Here is an 18,877-nt window from a genome sequence, read left to right as displayed (position 1 = left end):
ATGCTGAGCATGGCCTACCACCATGTCAGGCTCTAGGCCTGCACTGCCAGATTGCTCACACTGCTCATCGCTGGCATTGCCACAAATCCCCCTTTCTGTTTTTGTGAGCAATCTGGTCATGGGAGTTGTTCTCATCCCATATAAGATGCTACTGCACAGAAGCAAGCAAAGTAAAGCTAAGCTAAGAGTTATGTAGTGCAGCATGTCTAACTGACTGATGTAACCCATACAAGGCACAACGCTTAAGTTGAACGAGTTACAATGCTCTACAGAGTTGACATAATACATGGTCAAAGATAAACATTGTAAAGAAGAACTTAGATCTCAACAGTTCTGATCTTTACATTTCACTCCTCTTATTGACAGAGAAGACTTGATTATGCCTGAACACATTGCACACAGAGATTGAGGCACAAATGCAATCCTCAGCACTCTTTTACAATCTGCTTGTGCTGGGTTGAGGCAGCCCCCTTCCCCACCACTGGCAACAATAAACACTCAGACAAACGGATTGCAAAAGTGATGGAGAGTTTAAATAGAAAGCAGTGAACTTTTACAGAAAGCCAAAAGCACAGTGACAAAGAAAAATCCCAAAACAGACCCAGAGAGATCCCATCCCCACCTGAGGATACACCCAAGACCCCCAGGGCTCCTTCTTCCCCCTCCCATTGCTAGGCTAGTCTCAGCTGGCCAGATCTGAGACTGCCCATCCCCCCATGGCCTTGGGCCTAACCAGGCCCAAAGCCAGGAGGCATCTCCCCCAGTTACCGGCTGACGGAGGAGGAAGAAAAGAGAGCGTGCTAGACTCTGCACTGGATCTTATAGTGGTGCAAAGGATTGTGGTAGGAAATACTACATAATTTCCTGTGTCCACCCCTCTGGGCTGGACTTCTGGACACAGGAAGTAAACATTGCAGGGGGGCACCCAGCTCAAACTGTAACACTGCTTTAGGATTATGTTGCATCTTTATTTTCTCTAGGATGGTCAAAAATCATGAATTGCTTAATGGTAGCAAGATTTCTTTAATCTGTAAAGGTAGATCTGGCCAGGCTCTAGCTTCACAGACAGAAAACTTGCAGGCAAGCAGCAAGAGCAAAAAGAGCTTCATTGCTTTGCCCAATATAAAATTACACAGAATAATGTGTTTTTGCTCATCCTAGTAATTCTGATCTCTTAATGTTCACACAACAGTAAAGCAGTCACGACACTCAGAAGTTAGATGCTTTCTGTTGACATCTTGGTTTAACATGACAGTCATTGCAGTCAGTGCTAAGCAGGTTTGCTGATTGTCATTTTCATGACAGTTGTGCCGTGTTCGTGCTGTCTTGTGGTGAGAGGGTTACAGCACTTTGCAAAGTTGATGTTTCTAGGGTTGATGTTTCTAGGGTTACAGCGTTTCTAGGATTGCCATGAGCTAATTTTTGCTATGGGGTATTCTCTCTTTTCCCCCTTTTTTTTTGTTGTTTTGTTTTGTTTTGTTAATAATCTCTACTAAGCAAAATGTAAAGATGAAACTGCATCCTCTAGGATGTCTACATTCAGAGGCACACTTACTTAGTTAACAAGAGAGAATACAAAGTTATCAAGCAACCACAATATTCAGTCCTAATTCGCATGATGCTGTGGTACATTCTTCTGATTGATGCTGTTTGATCCCAGATTATCATAACAGTTATTGTGATCGATGTTCGACTGCATGGGAAATGCTGTGTCCTCATGGTCTTGATTCTTCCGCCGTTGTTTATTGCGATGATTGCAGTTAGCGGAAAAGAAGGCTCGAGGTGACCTGATCGTGGCCATCCAGTATCCGAAGAGAGCCTACAAGAATGCTGGGGAGGGACATCCTAGCATGTCAGGAAATGGCAGGACTAGGGAGAATGGAACAAGGCTGGGGATGGGAAGGTTCAGGCTGAATGTGAGGAAGAAATTCTTCACCGTGAAAGTGGTGAAGCCCTGGAATGGGTTGTCCAGGGAGGTGGCTGAGGGCCTATGCCTGGAAGTGTTTAAGACCAGGCTGGACGAGGCTCTAGCCAGCCTGCTCCAGTGTGAGGTGTCCCTGCCCATGGCAGTGGTTGGAACTAAATGATCCTTGTGGTCCTTTCCAACCCTGACTCATTCCATGAGTCTATGATTCCACATATTTTGTAACTAATTTTGACATTTTTTGTTTGTTTTTAATGTGAGCTATTTTTAAATTTTTAATTAATTTTGGCTTAATTTCTTTAATATTTTGAAATCTACTTTCAATAAATCTATTTCATTTTTGTTTGATTTCATTATATGCATTTTTTTCTAAGTATAATTTTTTTTTCATTATTTTTACATGTTTGCAATTGTTTTTGTTTCATTTTGTCATCACTTTTTTTCATTTCAATTTTATTTTTTGTAAATTATTTTTATATTTTTTCTTTTTAATTCTAATTTGAGTAGTTTCATTTTTTATTATTTTTCATGTATTTCTTTTATTATTTATTTTTGTTTCTTTTTGTTATTTTATTTAATTTTTAGTTATTAGTTTCTATTCTGAATTTATTCTTTTTAAATGTTTAATATTTTTACTTTTAATCTAGTTCTTTTGTTTAATCCTTAATTCATTTTGATTTTTGTTTTTAAATTATTTTCATACTGCTTTAATGTGTTTTTTTTCTTCATTGCATTTTATTTTTTTATCTGCACTTTTTAATTATTTTTGTTAGCTTTTTTGTTTTGTTAATTTTAATCTAATTTTGATATTACTTTTTTCCAATTAATTTTTGTTATTTTGTATTTTATTTTTTCTTTATTCATTAAATTTTTATTATTATTATTTTTAACTTACTTTTTGTAATTTTTAATTTTTTTTACCTTCTTTATTATCATTTTTATTTTGTTATTGTAATTTTCTAATCTGTATTTTAATTTGTTATTCTAATCAATTTTTTATTTTCAATTTTTTTTGTAATTTCTATTTTTTCTTTTTATCTAGTGTTTAATCTTTTTTTAATCTTATATTCTTTATTGTAATTATTTTTTATTTTGCATGTTTGTTTTATTTAATCTCTTTTCCATTTTAATTATGATTTTTTATTTTTTATTATATTTTTAACCTTATTTTCTATTAATTCTTTTTTTATTATAATTTTTCATTTTAATTTTCTTGATTTTTTCATTTTATAATTTTTTGTTTGTTTTAATCTAGTAGTCTTGATAATCCTTATTTTTATTTTTTGCTAACAATTCTTATATTTTTTGTTAATAGATATTTTTTGTTAGTAATCTTTATTATTTTTTAGTTTGTCATATTTGTTTTTAATATTTTGTTTTTATTGTTGCTCTTCTTTTTTTATTATTATTCTGTTATTTAGTACTCTATCTTTTGTATCCAGAGGTTTTTGTGCTTTTGTTATATATTTCTATGTTTACATTTTTTCTTTGCACTTGTTACCTTTTTCTTTACCTTTTTTTTAAATTTTTTGTATTTTTTCTAGTCTATGTCTAAGAAGGATATATAAAGACATTACCTTAGCTAAGGAATACTTTTAAAAATTAATACCTATTTACTACAAATCTTGACTATATTACATGGAGCTCCTTTGAAATGCCTAGGCACACAACTAGAAGGTTTGAACCAAAAGAAATCTTACAATGTGAACTCATTACTAAGTACTTACACCTTACTACAATTTCTATGTACTAGGTATCTGTAAATACCAAATGCTTACCATTCATTATGCTTACCAGGAAAACTTAGCAAAACTCTAAATAACAAATCTCTTAAGGACATTGCAATCAGAAATGAAGAAATTAGCTTTAAATCAGAGCAGAGCTTTGGTCGGCAAGAGTTGTATCAGAAAATCCTCCCTTTTCTGGGGGTAGGGGTAGGGGTGGGTTGAGGGTGGCTAGCAAGGTGTGCCCTAGTTGCTATTGTTTCTGTATTAGGGTCTTAACGACTTGCAGCCTATCGTGTCTGAGCGACCATTGTTCCACCCATACTGGATTATGTGTTTTCCATTTTGATTTGAGGGTTGGTTGCTGACTAGTAGCCGCTACAGAAAAGGAGCAGTAACGAGTTTTGCTCCTAGCTGACTTAAGGCATCTCAGCCCAATAGAGCAACTGGAAGGGTTAACACGTACGGTCTTACAGTGATTGATTTGCCATCGTTAAAAGCTAATTGCACTGGCTCTTTGCTAACCCAGATTGTTTGGATACCTTTTAAACCCATGACTTCAGCATTTGCCATGAGCAATGGCTAGTGACCATTCCATTTATGAAGAGGTATAATGATGACATTGTCTCCAGTATCCGTAATAATTGAAAATTGTATAATTTGTCCACAAGGGTGTCTGACAGATACAATCTGTTCCAGTTTTCCCTTTTGGATTTCTAGGGCTAATAAGGTATTAGGCATATCGGTGGAACCCGAGCCTTCTTGCCCTCGGATCTTGTTAGAAGTTTTAGGCACTCAGGACTGAGATGGTATTAGGTGAGCAATTTCTGTCCCAACAAGAGTGCTAACAGGAGGGGCAATGGTATAGAGCATAATTTTCATAGCCCAGTCATAATCAGAATGCATTGAACCAGAAATTATAAGGATGCCCTGTCTAGAGGTAGACGATCTGCCAATTAACAGAGCACAGGGTCTGTGGCCCAAAGGACTGTGCCAATTGAACTCAACAACGCTTTGTGGATTCAAAAGTGATATGCGGCTGTTGTCAGGTCCGCTATGCGCTGCCAGAGGGGGCTGCGGGGGGGGGGGGGGAGGGGGGGCGCGTGGTCCAAGCACCCTGGTTTGGTGTCGTCGCGCGGGGTATATTCGCGCTTCAAGAGCAGCTTCCCTGCCTGCGACGATCTCGAGTAAAATGATTAGGTCTGTGACACTTTCGAGTCTGTCCAGCAGTCAGGCACTTTGATTTAAGGTACCTAGGTTTCTCAGAGGCACGATGATTTCCACCCAGGTTGTTTCCTTTGTGCGGTGGTCGTACTGGTGGTTTCAGGACTGCTTCTATGGCCGTGGCTAGATACATTGCTGCTTGTCGATGCTTCATTCATTGTTGCGTCCTGAGATTAGTCATTGTTAACTTTCACAGATTCTCCATCTGTGACTACATTTCCCACAATACTTTTCCACCAGTGCAGCAGGACAGTTCCCTGTCCCTCCCACCTCCCAATCATCCTATCGGGACTCAATTGGAACCTCCATCGGAGTGCTATACTCTGCTGATAATGTCTGGAATGTAGGAGGCGGGGGGGGTGTAGTGCAGCTGAAACTACCGGGGGGAAGGGGCCGTTTCTGCCGCCACCATGGGGGTGGCTGCTGCCGGTGTCAGTGCTGTTATCGGCGGTGTGTCGGTCAATGCCGCCTTGATCAGAGCTGCCGGTACTCGCGGAGGCCATGGGGGGTCGCGGGAGGCGTCGCCAGGAGAACTGCTGGGGTGTGGGGCGCCATTGGCGTGGGCGCTGCCGGGGTGGGCACTGCCAGGATGGGCACTGCTGGGGTGGTGGGGACCACCATCGGGGCAGCTGGGGCTCACAGGTGGGGTGGGGGTGCAAAAATGCCGTGATCATGAGCCTGCAAGTGCTCTATTTTTTTTTTTTTCTAAGAGGAGTTGCAGGGCAGAGTTGCCACTGTCCGGCCTCCCAGCGTCGGTCCTCTCGTCTTCCAAGTCCAAGCCGTCGCTGGTGGTATCAGAGGAAGATGTTGATGAAGAGGATCAAAAACGCCGAGCCACAGGTTTCACCGCTTTTTTTTTTTTTTTTTTTTAAATGGGTTTCTCTGCTGGGTGCAGACGGCTGTGGTGGTGTCTAATAAACACGGTGTGCTCGCCAAGATGGCGGACGTGGCATCTTCTTTGTCTAATTCCTAATGCGTAGCGACCTCCATTTTGATTTTGCGTGCCTTATCAGTTTGATTGGGATTCGCTTCTGCCGCTATTGATGTGGCAGGAGCAGATTTTTCCACGCAAAAGGATGGTAATAAGAGAGCCGCAATCCGTGTAGAAGGAGTAGCGGGCAATTGAAATTCTGAGGATGCTGACGGAGCGGCAGACGATGTGCAAGGAGAGAGGAGGGGGGCGGAGGGCGGGGGGTGCATTCCGAGTGTCCCTTTTTCGTCTCGGTTAGAACCAAACGCTGCAGCAGCTGAATCGGGAGTAGCCTGCTCTGCTTTTTTCTCGATTGCAATGTACATGACGATCCGTCACACGGTGCTATAGCAAAAAGCTGCTTTTTTAAGTATGTAGCACCTCATCCCACAGCTGGGCTGCAATTTCGTCCCGTGCTTTGGAAGTAAAAGCTTATTTGCCGTGGGGATGACTCCAGGCCCAGGTTAATAGCCTTTTTAAGATCCCAGAATTGCCAGTAATACCTCTCACGGAGAGGATAGGTGGAGGGCGTTTAGCACAGCCTCTTCTGTTTCGTGGCGTGCTTCCCCTTGCCCGTCCCCGGTCCATCACCGGGCCAGGGTGAGATTCACTTCCTTTTTGAGCACGCGCTGCTAATTTTTACAGCACCGGGGCAGTACTATTCCGACCAGCTTTCCGTATCGCTCAGACGTACCTCTTTATGCTGAGTCGATCAGTATTGTAGTCCGAGGATCCCGAGAATCCATGTATGCTCGGGCGCCAGATATGGGCGACGGAGATTGGAATCAATATGGCTGACCAATACGATCGAGTATTGTTCCTTTATTGTTCCAGTGTTGCAGGCCTATGGAGCAGGCCTATGGTGCGAGTATAGCACAGTAAAGTAAAGCATAGAAGAAGAAGGGAAAGTAAAGGCAGAAGTGCGTAGCAAGGGAACTTCTACAACTTATATCAACTCGGAGTGCCTTGTTGGCATGGCTTCATTGGTTCTCATCGCACTATTACAGATTATTGGTCCAACTACTAACGACATGCAAGGTTTGTTGATGCAGGTGCATGTCCTGTTGTCCCAAGATAACTGTCCATGTTTATAGCTACCAGTGCCTTGTTTTAGTTACATGCTGCAGGCACAGCACTGTTTTGCTACACTGCTAGCTGGCTCTGCACTTATGCTGAGCAAGGCCTACCACCATGTCAGTCTCTAGGCCTGCACTGCCAGATTGCTCACACTGCTTGTCGCTGGCATTGCCACAAGTGATGACTCAACTGCTTCCTTGGGCATCCTGTTTCAATACTTGATAACCTTTTCAGTGAAGAAATGTTTCTTAATATCCAATCTAAAACATTCCCTCGTGCAACTTGAGACTATTTCCCTTTGTTCTAGTGTTCATTACCTGGCACAAGAGGCTGGCACCCACATCCTTTTAGGTAGTTATGGAGAGAAAGGTCTCTCCTCACGCTCTTTTTTTCTCCAGGCTAAACGATCCCAGTTCCCTCAGATGTCTCTCATAAGACTTGTGTTCTACACCCTTCAGCATCTTCTTTGCCATTATTTGGACACCCCCCTGCACCTTAATATCTTCCTTGTAGTGAAGAACCCAAAACTGAGCACAATATTTAAGGTGTAGCCTCACCAATGCCAAGTACAGGGGGACAATCACTTCCCTAGTCCTGAGGGCTGCACTTATTTCTAAAAGCCAAGATACCCTTGGCCACTTGGAGACATTGCTGGCTCATATTCAGCCAGCTGTTGACCAACACTTCCAGGTCATTTTCTGCCAGGCAGCTTTCCCCAAGCCTGTGATTAAATTGCCTATGATCAAACTGTGGGACTTGGCAATTTGCCTTATTGAATCTCATACCTCTGACCTCAGCCAATTGATCCAGCCTGTCCCAATGCCTCTGCAGAGTCTCCCTATCTTCCAGCAGATCAACGCTCCTGCCCAGCTTTGTGTTGCCTGCAAACTTACCGCGGGTGCCCTCAATCCCTTTGTCCAGATCATTGATAAAGATATTAAAGAAAACTGAAGACAAAACTGAGATGTGAAGAACACCACCTGTGACTGACTACCAAGTGGATTTAAATCCATTCACCATGTGACCGGTTGAGGCTGTGCCTTTAAGAAAGGGAATATGGTGGATGGAAGTTGGTAAACGAAAATATGGATGTAAACTAATTTCATTGGTAGATCATTGGGTATCCTGGGCATTCCAGCACTTTTATCTTCAGTCTTTCTTCCGCTCCTCCTCTGGGCAGCAGCTGTTTCTGGGCTTTCGGCCAAGGCTCGACCTTGAAAATTGATAAAACTGCAAGGCCTGTATTAACTGCTTTCCAATTAACACATAACTGCTTCTAACTTTTTTTTCTCTTTTCTTTCTCTTTCTAACCCGCTCTGGGGAAAGAGGGAGAGAGGGGAGAGCGGAGGTGGGGAACCCCCCTCAGCAGAGGGGGGAACTCTCATTTCTGTGGTACTTTATTGTATATCTTTGTATATATTGTAAATATTGTAAATTTGTATATATTTCCCTGCGTTTCCCTGCTTTGTAAATATACAGCTCTACTGCTTTGCTAATTCAGCTGTGAGTTTTTTTTCCTTTCCCTTCAATTTCCTTTCCCTTTACTTTACAGGGGGGAGGGAGGAGGCTTTTTGGCCTTACCCTTCCAACCCTACGACACACCGGCACTTTTTGGGCCCTGCCATGCAGCCCTTTTTTTTACCCAGAAAAAGGTGTTCCCATCCAAGCCACAACCTTCCAGTTTCTGCAGAATGCTGTGGGAAATAATGTTAAAAGCTTTACAATAGAATAGAATAGAATAGAATAGAATAGAATAGAATAGAATAGACCAGGTGTGGTGAAGGCACATTATGCCCAGATACTGAATCTTGTCCCAGCATGTGGACATGTTCCCCCTCCTCCAGGAGGAAGACAAAAGCCAAGGCATTAGCCAGGCCAGCATGCACCCAGAGCATGCAGTGCTCGTGCAAACAACAAGTATGGGCATAATTCTTGCTTCACGCTTTCTATAGGCTGAAGCCAGTTGTTTATGAGAGTACCCATTGGTCAAGCCCAGCCTCAAGGAATCTATAAGTATCACCCCAGTTGGTAAACAAGTTGCCCCCTCATTCACTTTGTCTCTGTGCTTGCTCGAGAGAGTAAGTCTCGAGCTGCAGACTTTGCCATTGAGCTTATTGTTGTTAGCTTCTGTTGTACATGCACACATACTGGAAGCCTCTGCATCATGAGAAGCAGAGAGGGAGGACCTTAGCGACCGACACTGAGGAGCCCACCGTAGCTACAGCCAGTCGTACCAACCGGGAGAGCCCGCCGTGGCACTGGAGGACTGGACCGACCCCCAAGGGTGAGATCTGCCCAGTTGCCGGGGAGAAGGGACTTGATCGATACCATGTCCACGTATGCCTAGCCCCGCCGTAGTGGGAGAGGAGCCTCCATGTGTGCCGCTCTGAGCCCTGTGAATCTCAGGGAAGACTAAGGCATTGTTCATGCCTATACTGCACCGAACCCGGGACCACTACGAGAGTCCCGCTGCTCCTTTAAGCTCGGTAAACGAGAATCCGCCGCCTAACGCAGCCGCATTCTCTCCCCGAGGCTGTTTGCATCAGCCCCGAGGACCACCGTGGTTGGGCCGACCCCCATAGCTTTGCCTACCAGCCACCGTCACCCTGCCTTGCCATGTGAGCCGACTTTGAGGGCCGACCCCACGGGCCGACCCCGACCAGGACTGATCCTTGTTGTCTGGAGGGAATCGAATATCTTCCACTCGTTTTCCATCCACTAGCACTCAGTTCAAAGTATCTGCGTCTAGCAGAGTAAGCGCTGATGCATAGAAAGATTGTAATATTGCTGTGTATAGCCAGAAGCCGCCTGCGTCCCGCCGAGTCGCCATCTAGTGGCCAAGCGACGGAACTGCACGCTTCATTATATAAATATCGAAATAGTCTGTAACTAGTTCAATTAAGTTCTAATCATAACACTAAGCCACTTGTGGAATCTATTTAACGAACGTGCACTAGAACATGTATATAAGTTGGTGATTCATCGGTTATTAATAGTTTGATAATTAATAAAAAATATATTTTCATAATTCATATTTCATATTAATAAATTTAATAACCTCTTCACCACACCAGGTTGGAAGAGACCTTCAAGATCATCGCGTCCAACCCATCAACCAATCCAAGACCACCTAATCAACTAAACAATGGCACCAAGCACCCCATCAAGTCTCCTCCTGAACACCTCCAATGATGGTGACTCTACCACCTCCCCAGGCAGCCCATTCCAATGGGCAATCACTCTCTCTGTATAGAACTTCTTCCTGACATCCAGCCTAAACCTCCCCTGGTGCAGCTTGAGACTGTGTCCTCTTGTTCTGGTACTGGCTGCCTGGGAGAAGAGACCAACATCCGCCGATCTACAACCTCCCTTCAGGTAGTTGTAGAGAGCAAGAAGGTCACCCCTGAGTCTCCTTCTCTCCAGGTTAAGCAACCCCAGCTCCCTCAGCCTCTCCTCATAGGGCTTGTGTTCCAAACTCCTTACCAACTTTGTTGCATTTCTCTGGACTCGTTCCAGCAAGTCAACATCCTTCCTAAACTGAGGGGCCCAGAACTGGATACAGTATTCGAGGTGCGGCCTAAAGTCTAAAAGTCTAAAAGTCTACTAATGTCTAGATAGACAACATCCACAAGTTTTCCCTTAAGTCACAGTTACCTACTGTGAGGTGCCAGAGCAGGTACAAAGGACAATGAAGCTGGTGAGGGATTTTAATAGCATGTCTTATAAGGAGTGGTTGAGGGATCTGGGACCGTTTAGCCCGAAAAAGAGAAGGCTGAGGAAAGAGCTTTTTGCTTTCTATAGCTACATGAAAGGAGGTTGTGGAGAGGCCAGTGTTGGTCTCTTCTCCCAGATAACAAATGGCAGGACAAGAGGTAATGGCTTCAAGCTGCACCAGGGGAAGTTTAGATTGGATATTAGGAAGAATTTCTTTGCTGAAAGAGGAGGAGTTTCCATCCCTGGGGGTGTTCAAAAAATGAGTAGATGCGGCACTTCAGGTCATGGTCTAGTAGTCATGGAAGCATTGGGTAGAAGATTTGTTTTGATAATATTAGAGGTCTTTCTAACCTTAATGATTCTATGATACTGTTAAACAAAGAATAAGATATGACTTTAACTTTTAGCTCATCTTCAGGTGTAAAGAATCAATCTTGTTTCAAAGGCATATATTCATCTTCCACAGAGTAGGAGCACCTACCTTATTAACACTCATGTAATGATGTAACTCTGTTAGAGAGTATGTCATCAGAGACATTAGTTCAGCTGCAGCACTGCTCTAGGAACAGAGGGGTAGAGATTCATCCATCTGCACACAAGACAATCACCTCAGGCTCCCTCTCTATTGATGAAGAGAAATTGGCACTGCTATGGTACAATCCATCTTATACCTAAGTAGAAATCTAAAAGAGGTCTGAGAAATGCCTAGAATAACCTTATGAGATGCAGAAATTTATGGCACAAAGTTAGGTGAAATGATTTTACCCTCAGTGACTAGTCAAGGTTGCCTACAGTTCGGAAGTAAAATTTTCCCCTTATTTTGAATTTGTGCAGTATTTAGCAGATCTTAGTTCTGGACTTAACCTAGGACAAGTGCTTCAGGAAAACAATATCTCAAATTCAATGCTGTTACTTTTCTAGTAGATTCAGATGGACTTTTGCTTCTGGGTAAAGTTACAATAAGACAATTTGCTAAGCTGGCATAATTAGCCAGTATTATCCTGTGGTGGTTTAGGCTGGGTGCTTGTGGTGAAGAGGTTATTAAATTTATGAATATGAAATATTAATTATGAAAGTATAATTTTAATTAATTATCAAACTATTAATAACCGATGAATCACCAACTTATATACATGTTCTAGTGCACGTTCGTGAAATAGATTCCACAAGTGGCTTAGTGTTATGATTATAACTTAATTGAACTATCTATAAACCCTTTCTATATTTATATAACGAAGGGTGCAGTTCTGCCGCTTGGCCACTAGATGGAGACTCGGCGGGAACGATATTCTGTTCCCTTCAGACAACAGGGATCGGTCCTGGTCGGGGTCGGCCCATGGTGTCGGTCCTCAAAGTTGATTCGCACGGCAGGGCGGGACGACGGTGGCCGGTAGGTGGGACGATGCGGCAGCAGGCAAAGCTATGGGGGTTGGCCCAACCACGGTGGTCCTCGGGGCTGATGCAAACAGCCTCGGGGAGAGAAAGCGGCGGATTCTCTTCTACTGAGCTTAAAGGAGCAGCGGGACTCTCGGAGAGGTCCCGGGTTTGGTGCAGTATAGGCACGAACAATGCTTTAGTCTTCCCTGGGATTCACAGGGCTCAGAGCGGCACTCGGCGGCTCCTCCCGCTACGGCGGGGCTAGGTATACGTGGACTCGGTATCGATCAAGTCCCTTCTCCCCGGCAACTGGACAGATCTTACCCTCGGGGGTCAGTCCAGTCCTCCGGTGGCGCGGTGTGCTCTCCCGGTCGGTAGGACTGGCTGTAGCAATGCTGAGCTCCTCAGAAACAGCGAAGGTCCTCCCTCTGGGCTTCTTCACTATGCAGACGCTTCCAGTATGCGTGCATGTATAACAGAAGCTAATAACAATAAGCTCAATGGCAAAGGCTGCAGCTCGAGGCTTACTCTCTCGAGCAAGCACAGAGACAAAGTGAATGAGGGGGCAACTTGTTTACCAACTGGGGTGATGCTTATAGATTCCTTGAGGCTGGGCTTGACCAATGGGCACTCTCATAAACAACTGGCTTCAGCCTATAGAAAGCGTGAAGCAAGAATTATGCCCATACTTGGTGTCAGCATGAGTGCTGCATGCGCTGGGTGCGTGCAAGCCTGGCTAATGCCTTGGCTTCTGTCTTCCTCCTGGAGGAGGGGGAACTTGCCCACATGCTGGGACAAGATTCAGTATCTGGGCATAATGTGCCTTCACCACAGTGCTGGCCCGGTTGCCACTGCATAGACCACACCTGGGAGGTCCCAAGGGGTGGGCCCAGCCCAGGGGGTGGTCACAGGCACGTATTCCAATCCCATAATACCCTGCTCCCCTATAAAATGTCCATGCAGGGTCTTCATTTCCTCTTTCGTCCCCAGCTGCAGCCTAGGTAAAATGGCGTGAGCCGCCTCCCTTGGGCCTGCCCAGGCCCAAGGCTGGGTTGGGGGGGGAGGAAAGAGCCCTGGGGGGTTTGGGTGTACCCCCCAGGTGGGGATGGGATGTTCTTGGGCATGTTGTGGGATTTCTCTCTTTGTCACGGTGCTTGTGGTTCTCTGTAAAGCTTTCATTGTTGTTTGTTTTTAAATTGTTTTTCTATTCAAACTTTCCATAACTTTTGCAATCCGTTTGTCTGAGTCATCGTTTCTGCCTGTGGTGGGGAGGGGGTTTGCCCCAACCCATTATATACCCCTTCACCCTTACTGCTAAACTTTTTTCCAGGCACAACTCTTCTTGCTTCTTCACTTCATGGCTCCTACTGATCTGCAAACATTTTCTCTGGGAGTATATTTACTTTTATTTAGGGTGTTACTTGTTCTATGTCAAGGCTACAGCCATAGGTAAAAGAAACCTCCAGGATTACACTCAAAGGCCATAAAGAAAAAATAGTTATAATACAGTGAGTATCAGATACTTTCAATGTAAAAAAAATCAACCTCAAGATTTGTAGTTGTAAGAACTGTTCAAATTCTTGTGAAGTTATTTCATGCTGCTTACACCTTTTCTGCATGCATTTTTCTCTTGTAGCTGCCTGTACTCAGTCAATGTAAAATCATCGTTAGCAGTGTTATTTGAAAGGATGTGTGTGTACATCTCTTTTTTTTTATCACTTTCTTGCTGTAATGGGTTGGGGCAAACCCCCTCCCCACCACGCGCAGAAATAATGACTCAGACAAACAGATTGCAAAAGTGATGGAAAGTTTAAATAGAGAACAGTGAATGCGTGCAGAAAGCTAGAGACACAATGCCAGAAAGATCCCATCCCCACCTGAGGGTGCACCCAAAACCCCCAGGGCTCCTCCTTCCCCCCCCCACTGCTAGGCTAGTCTCAACTGGCCAGATTTGAGACTGCCCATCCCCCCCCCCCCATGGCCTTGGGCCTAACCAGGCCCATGGCCGGGAGATCTCTCCCCCAGTTACCAGGTGGCGGAGAGGAAGGAAAGAGGAAGTGCCAGACCCCGCCGTAAAATTTTTAGTGGTGCAAGGGATCATGGTAGGAAATAACCTAATTTCCTGTGTCCACCCACTGGGCTGGACTTCTGGACACAGGAAACACCCCTGTAGCAGAGGGCACCCAGCCCAAACTACGACAGGAGCCACTCCTTATTTCATACCATAATCCCTGCACCCAAACATATCATCAAATCAGAAAACTTCTGATGACATGTCCGGCGAAGTCCTTATCTTCATCTGGGCGTCCACCCAAACAGTCTCTCAGTCAGGCTCAAGTGTCTATCCAATCTAATTCTTCTTCCTTCATCCAATGGAACCTCCCAGCAATGCAGAGTTCACTGTCCTGCAGTGCAAGTTCTCCATGGATTTGCTGGACATCCTGGTTACCTGGAAAAGCCTCACAACTTCTCAGCCAAGCCTTTATTTTTCACCTATGTTTACTCGGAGGCATATTCTACACCCCTGGGGCAGGCCAGTCGAAACAATCCAACTCCACGACTGCCTTTTTCAATCCATTCAGGGTGCTGCAACTAACCGCTTCCAACAGTGTTCCAAAACAACATGGATGCATGTCCAAGGCACTCCGCCCCCCCACTAGGCGTTCGCGTACCAAGGCATGACAGCATCCGGCTGTGCACCGCCCCCCTGGAAGAGCGAGGGGCTGCACCACAGCCCACTGAGAAGAAGGGAGGTGGAACCAGGCGCTCAGTGCCATTTTCAGAACTCATCTGAAAAAAATCGGGGAAAGAGATTAGAGCCGGCCCTACTGCAGCCCAAGTGCACAGCCAGGGCCACCGCCTCCACTCCTCTGAGCGCACGGCCGGGCCCGCCGCTGCCGCTGCTCAGCACACAGCAGGGCTATGCCCACCTCTATCGCCGTAGCACATAATCAAAATCACCTCCACCCCTCGGACACTCAAACGGCTTCTCCAGCAAAAACCATAAACATGTTCTCAGAGCCCTTGAAAATGGCTTTCCAGCCGGAATCCCCATCGGCCCCCCAGGGTTTCGGGAGCTGGCTTGCCCGCTTGCCGCGGCTGGCTCTATCCCCGCAGCGAGAACAGACCTGACTCTGATCTGTTCGCCGCTGCCCCTCCCCCACTTCGCTCCCCGCCGTGGAGGAAGGGCAGGTTCCACGTTCTCAAGCGGTACCCCGATGCTGATGGTCGAGAACCACTCCTGCTTGAAACAGCAAGGGGGGGGGGGGGGCTCCATACCACTGGCCGCGCACCAGGTGTCCCCACGCAGTCCACAAGAACTCACATGATCGCTCCGGTAACAAAACTTGAGCCCCAACTGCCAAACCCAAACTGACGCCCAGAACTAAATTTAAACTCTCCGTCTTTTGCAATCGATCTGCAGAGTGGGCACAACAGCCAGCCCCAAGTTGGTGTGCCAAAATGTAATGGGTTGGGGCAAACCCCCTCCCCACCATGCACAGGAATAACGACTCAAACAAACAGATTGCAAAAGTGAAGGAAAGTTTAAATAGAGAACAGTGAATGCGTGCAGAAAGCTAGAGACACAATGCCAGAAAGATCCCATCCCCACCTGAGGGTGCACCCAAAACCCCCAGGGCTCCTTCCCCTCCCCCCCCCCCCCACTGCTAGGCTAGTCTCAGCCTATACCTATATGTAAGGCATGAGTGTGTATACGGGCCAATTTACTCATTATAAAAAGTAAATGGCTAACATTTCTACTAACATCCAATGGTGCAGCAGAGCAGTATGTTAAATCTTTTGGTGACTTTCATAATCAAACTGCTGCAGCAGATTTAGTTCTAAAAAGTACCTCATTTTAACTCAATGTAAATTAATCACCAGCTGGATGTATGAGATACTGAATGACATCCCCTTCTCCAAGAATATTACCCAGGACTCAAAGAAGAAAAAAAGATAAAAAGAACAGTAGATAGAACTGTCATGCTGCTCTGTACTTGGGGGGAACCTCACACAGCAGGTTGCAATCTGAACTGTCCCATTTCATTATGCCATAGAGGCAGACCCCTGCCGTGCATTAAGTTTTTAAGATCATTTAGGAAATATGAAGATACATTGTTATTAAATCATTCCAGTACACTTCAAAAATAGTATTCTGATGTCTATTTTTTTAAATAATAAAGATTGTTTTTCACCAGTGGGGACTAGCAAGTGAATATAGACCGAATTTCAGGAATAATATGATTAGTATGGAAATGGAAATGGAATGTAAATAATACTCTTTTATTCAGCCACATGAAGGAATAAAACAAAAGCTTGCTAAGGTTGTCTTGACTGGTGTACTGAAAACAGGCAAAACTATATCCATAAAAGATTTTGTCATAATTGAGAAACTAGAATTTTAGAATAATTTGAGTTCATCATTTTTGGTTTACAGGAGTAAGAAAGTATAAAAGCATTTAATTATTTCTACTGAAAGAAAAAAAAGTATTTTTGAGCTTGCAGTAATTAGGGGGTGATAAAAACACAAGGCACAGAATATGCTACATAAATCATTTTCACAGAATCACACAGTCACAGCATGTTAGGGGTTGGAAGGGACCTCAAAAGATCATCCAGTCCAACTACCCTGCCAGAGCAGGAACACCCATACCAAGCTGGGGACAGGAGTTGATCTGCTAGAGGATTGAGAGGCTTTGCAGAGAGACCTCGACAGGCTGGACAGATGGGCAGAATCCAACGGCATGGGATTTAACACATCCAAGTGCCGGGTTCTGCACACTGGCCACAACAACCCCATGCAGTGCTACAGGCTGGGGTCAGAGTGGCTGGAGAGCAGCCAGGCAGAGAGGAACCTGGGGGTACTGGTCGATGGTAGGATGAACATGAGCCTGCAGTGTGCCCAGGCAGCCAAGAGGGCCAATGGCATCTTGGCCTGCATTAAGAACAGTGTGGCCAGCAGGAGCAGGGAGGTCATTCTGCCCCTGTACACTGCACTGGTTAGGCCACACCTCGAGTACTGTGTCCAGTTCTGGGCCCCTCAGTTTAGGAAGGACGTTGACTTGCTGGAACGAGTCCAGAGAAGGGCAACAAAGTTGGTGAGGGGTTTGGAACACAAGCCCTATGAGGAGAGACTGAGGGAGCTGGGGCTGCTTAGCTTGGAGAGGAGGAGACTCAGGGGTGACCTTCTTGCTCTCTACAACTACCTGAAGGGGGGTTGTAAACAGGCAGAGGTTGGTCTCTTCTCCCAGGCAGCCAGCACCAGAACAAGAGGACACAGTCTCAGGCTGCACCAGGGGAAGTTCAGGCTGGAGGTCAGGAGGAAGTTTTACACAGAGAGAGTGATTGCCCATTGGAATGGACTGCCCGGGGAGGTGGTGGAGTCACCGTCACTGGAGGTGTTCAGGAGGGGACTTGACAGGGTGCTTGGTTACATGGGTTAGTTGATTAGGTGGTGTTGGATGATAAGTTGGATGCGATGATCTTGAAGGTCTCTTCCAACTTGGTCTATTCTATTCTATTCTATTCTATTCTATTCTATTCTATTCTATTCTATTCTATTCTATTCTATCATACAGGAATGCATACAGGTGGGTGTTGAATATCTTGAGAGAGGGAGACTCCATAACAACCCTGGGCAGCCTGTTCCAGTGTTCTGTCACCCTCACAGTGAAAAATTTTTTCCCTATGTTTCCATGTAACTTCCTATGCATCAACTTCCACCCATTGCCCCTTGTCCTGTCATTGGACATTGCCAAGAAGAGCCTGATGCCATCCTCTTGGCACTCAGGCTTTACATATTTATACACATTTATGAGGTCACTCCATATTCTCCTCCAAGCTAAAGTGATTCAGCTCCCTCAGGCTCTCCTCATAAGGGAGATGTTCCACTCCCTTAGTAATTTTTATGGCTCTGCGCTGGACTCTCTCAAGCACTTCTCTGTCCTTGAACTGAAGGGCCCAAAACTGGACACAATGTTCCAGATGTGGCCTCACCAGGGCAGAGTAGAGGGGGAGGAGAACCTCTCTCCACCTGCTAACCACACCCCTTCTAATACACCCCAGAATGACATTGGACTTCATGGCCACAAGAGCACATTGCTGGTTCATGGTCAACCTTCCATTTGCTGCTGGAAAAGAACAGCCTTGCTGCTTGGCTGAGCAGTAGCCAAATCGCTGGTGTGCTATCAACACCCAGCTACATTGCTGCAAAATGCAGCACTAGAAAGATGCTCTGGGGAGAATTAACTCCAGCTCAGACAAACTGAATACACTTATATCCAACCTAAAACTACTGTGCTCCAGTTTAAAACCATTGCTTCTTTTCCTATCACTGCAAGCCCTTCTAAACAGTCCTTCCTGTATGTCCCCTTCAGATATTGAAATGCAGTTATAAGGTCTCCTTGGAGCTTTCTCCAGACTGAACAGTTCCAATTCTTTCAGCCTGTCTTCATAGGAGAGGTGCTCCATCCCTCTAATCATCTTTGTGGCCCTCCTCTGGACCTGCTCCAGCAGGACTGTGTCTTTCTTGTGTGGGGGGCCCCAGGGATAGACACAGTACTCCAGGAGAGGTCTCACCAGAGCAGAATAGAGATGCAGAAGCACCTCTCTGAGTCTGTTGACCACGCTTCTTTTGACGAAGCCCAGGATGCAATTTGCATTCTGGGCTGCAAGTGCTCATTGTTGACTCATGTCCAGCTTCCAGATGGCTGGACTTGATGATCTCAGAGGTCCTTTCTGGACTAGATGATTCTGTCATTCTCATCCACCAGTACCCCAAGTCCTTTTCTGCAGGGCTCCTCTAAATTGATGATGGTCTCTCTCCTTTCAACACAGAGGACTTATAGCAAAGCGAGGTGAATCCTG

Source organism: Melanerpes formicivorus, unplaced genomic scaffold (genome assembly GCF_026170545.1).
Source record: "Melanerpes formicivorus ecotype bairdi unplaced genomic scaffold, bMelFor1.0.p_v2 SCAF_9, whole genome shotgun sequence".
NCBI classification, from domain to species: Eukaryota; Metazoa; Chordata; class Aves; order Piciformes; family Picidae; genus Melanerpes; species Melanerpes formicivorus.
Note: the sequence above shows the minus strand (reverse complement) of the source record.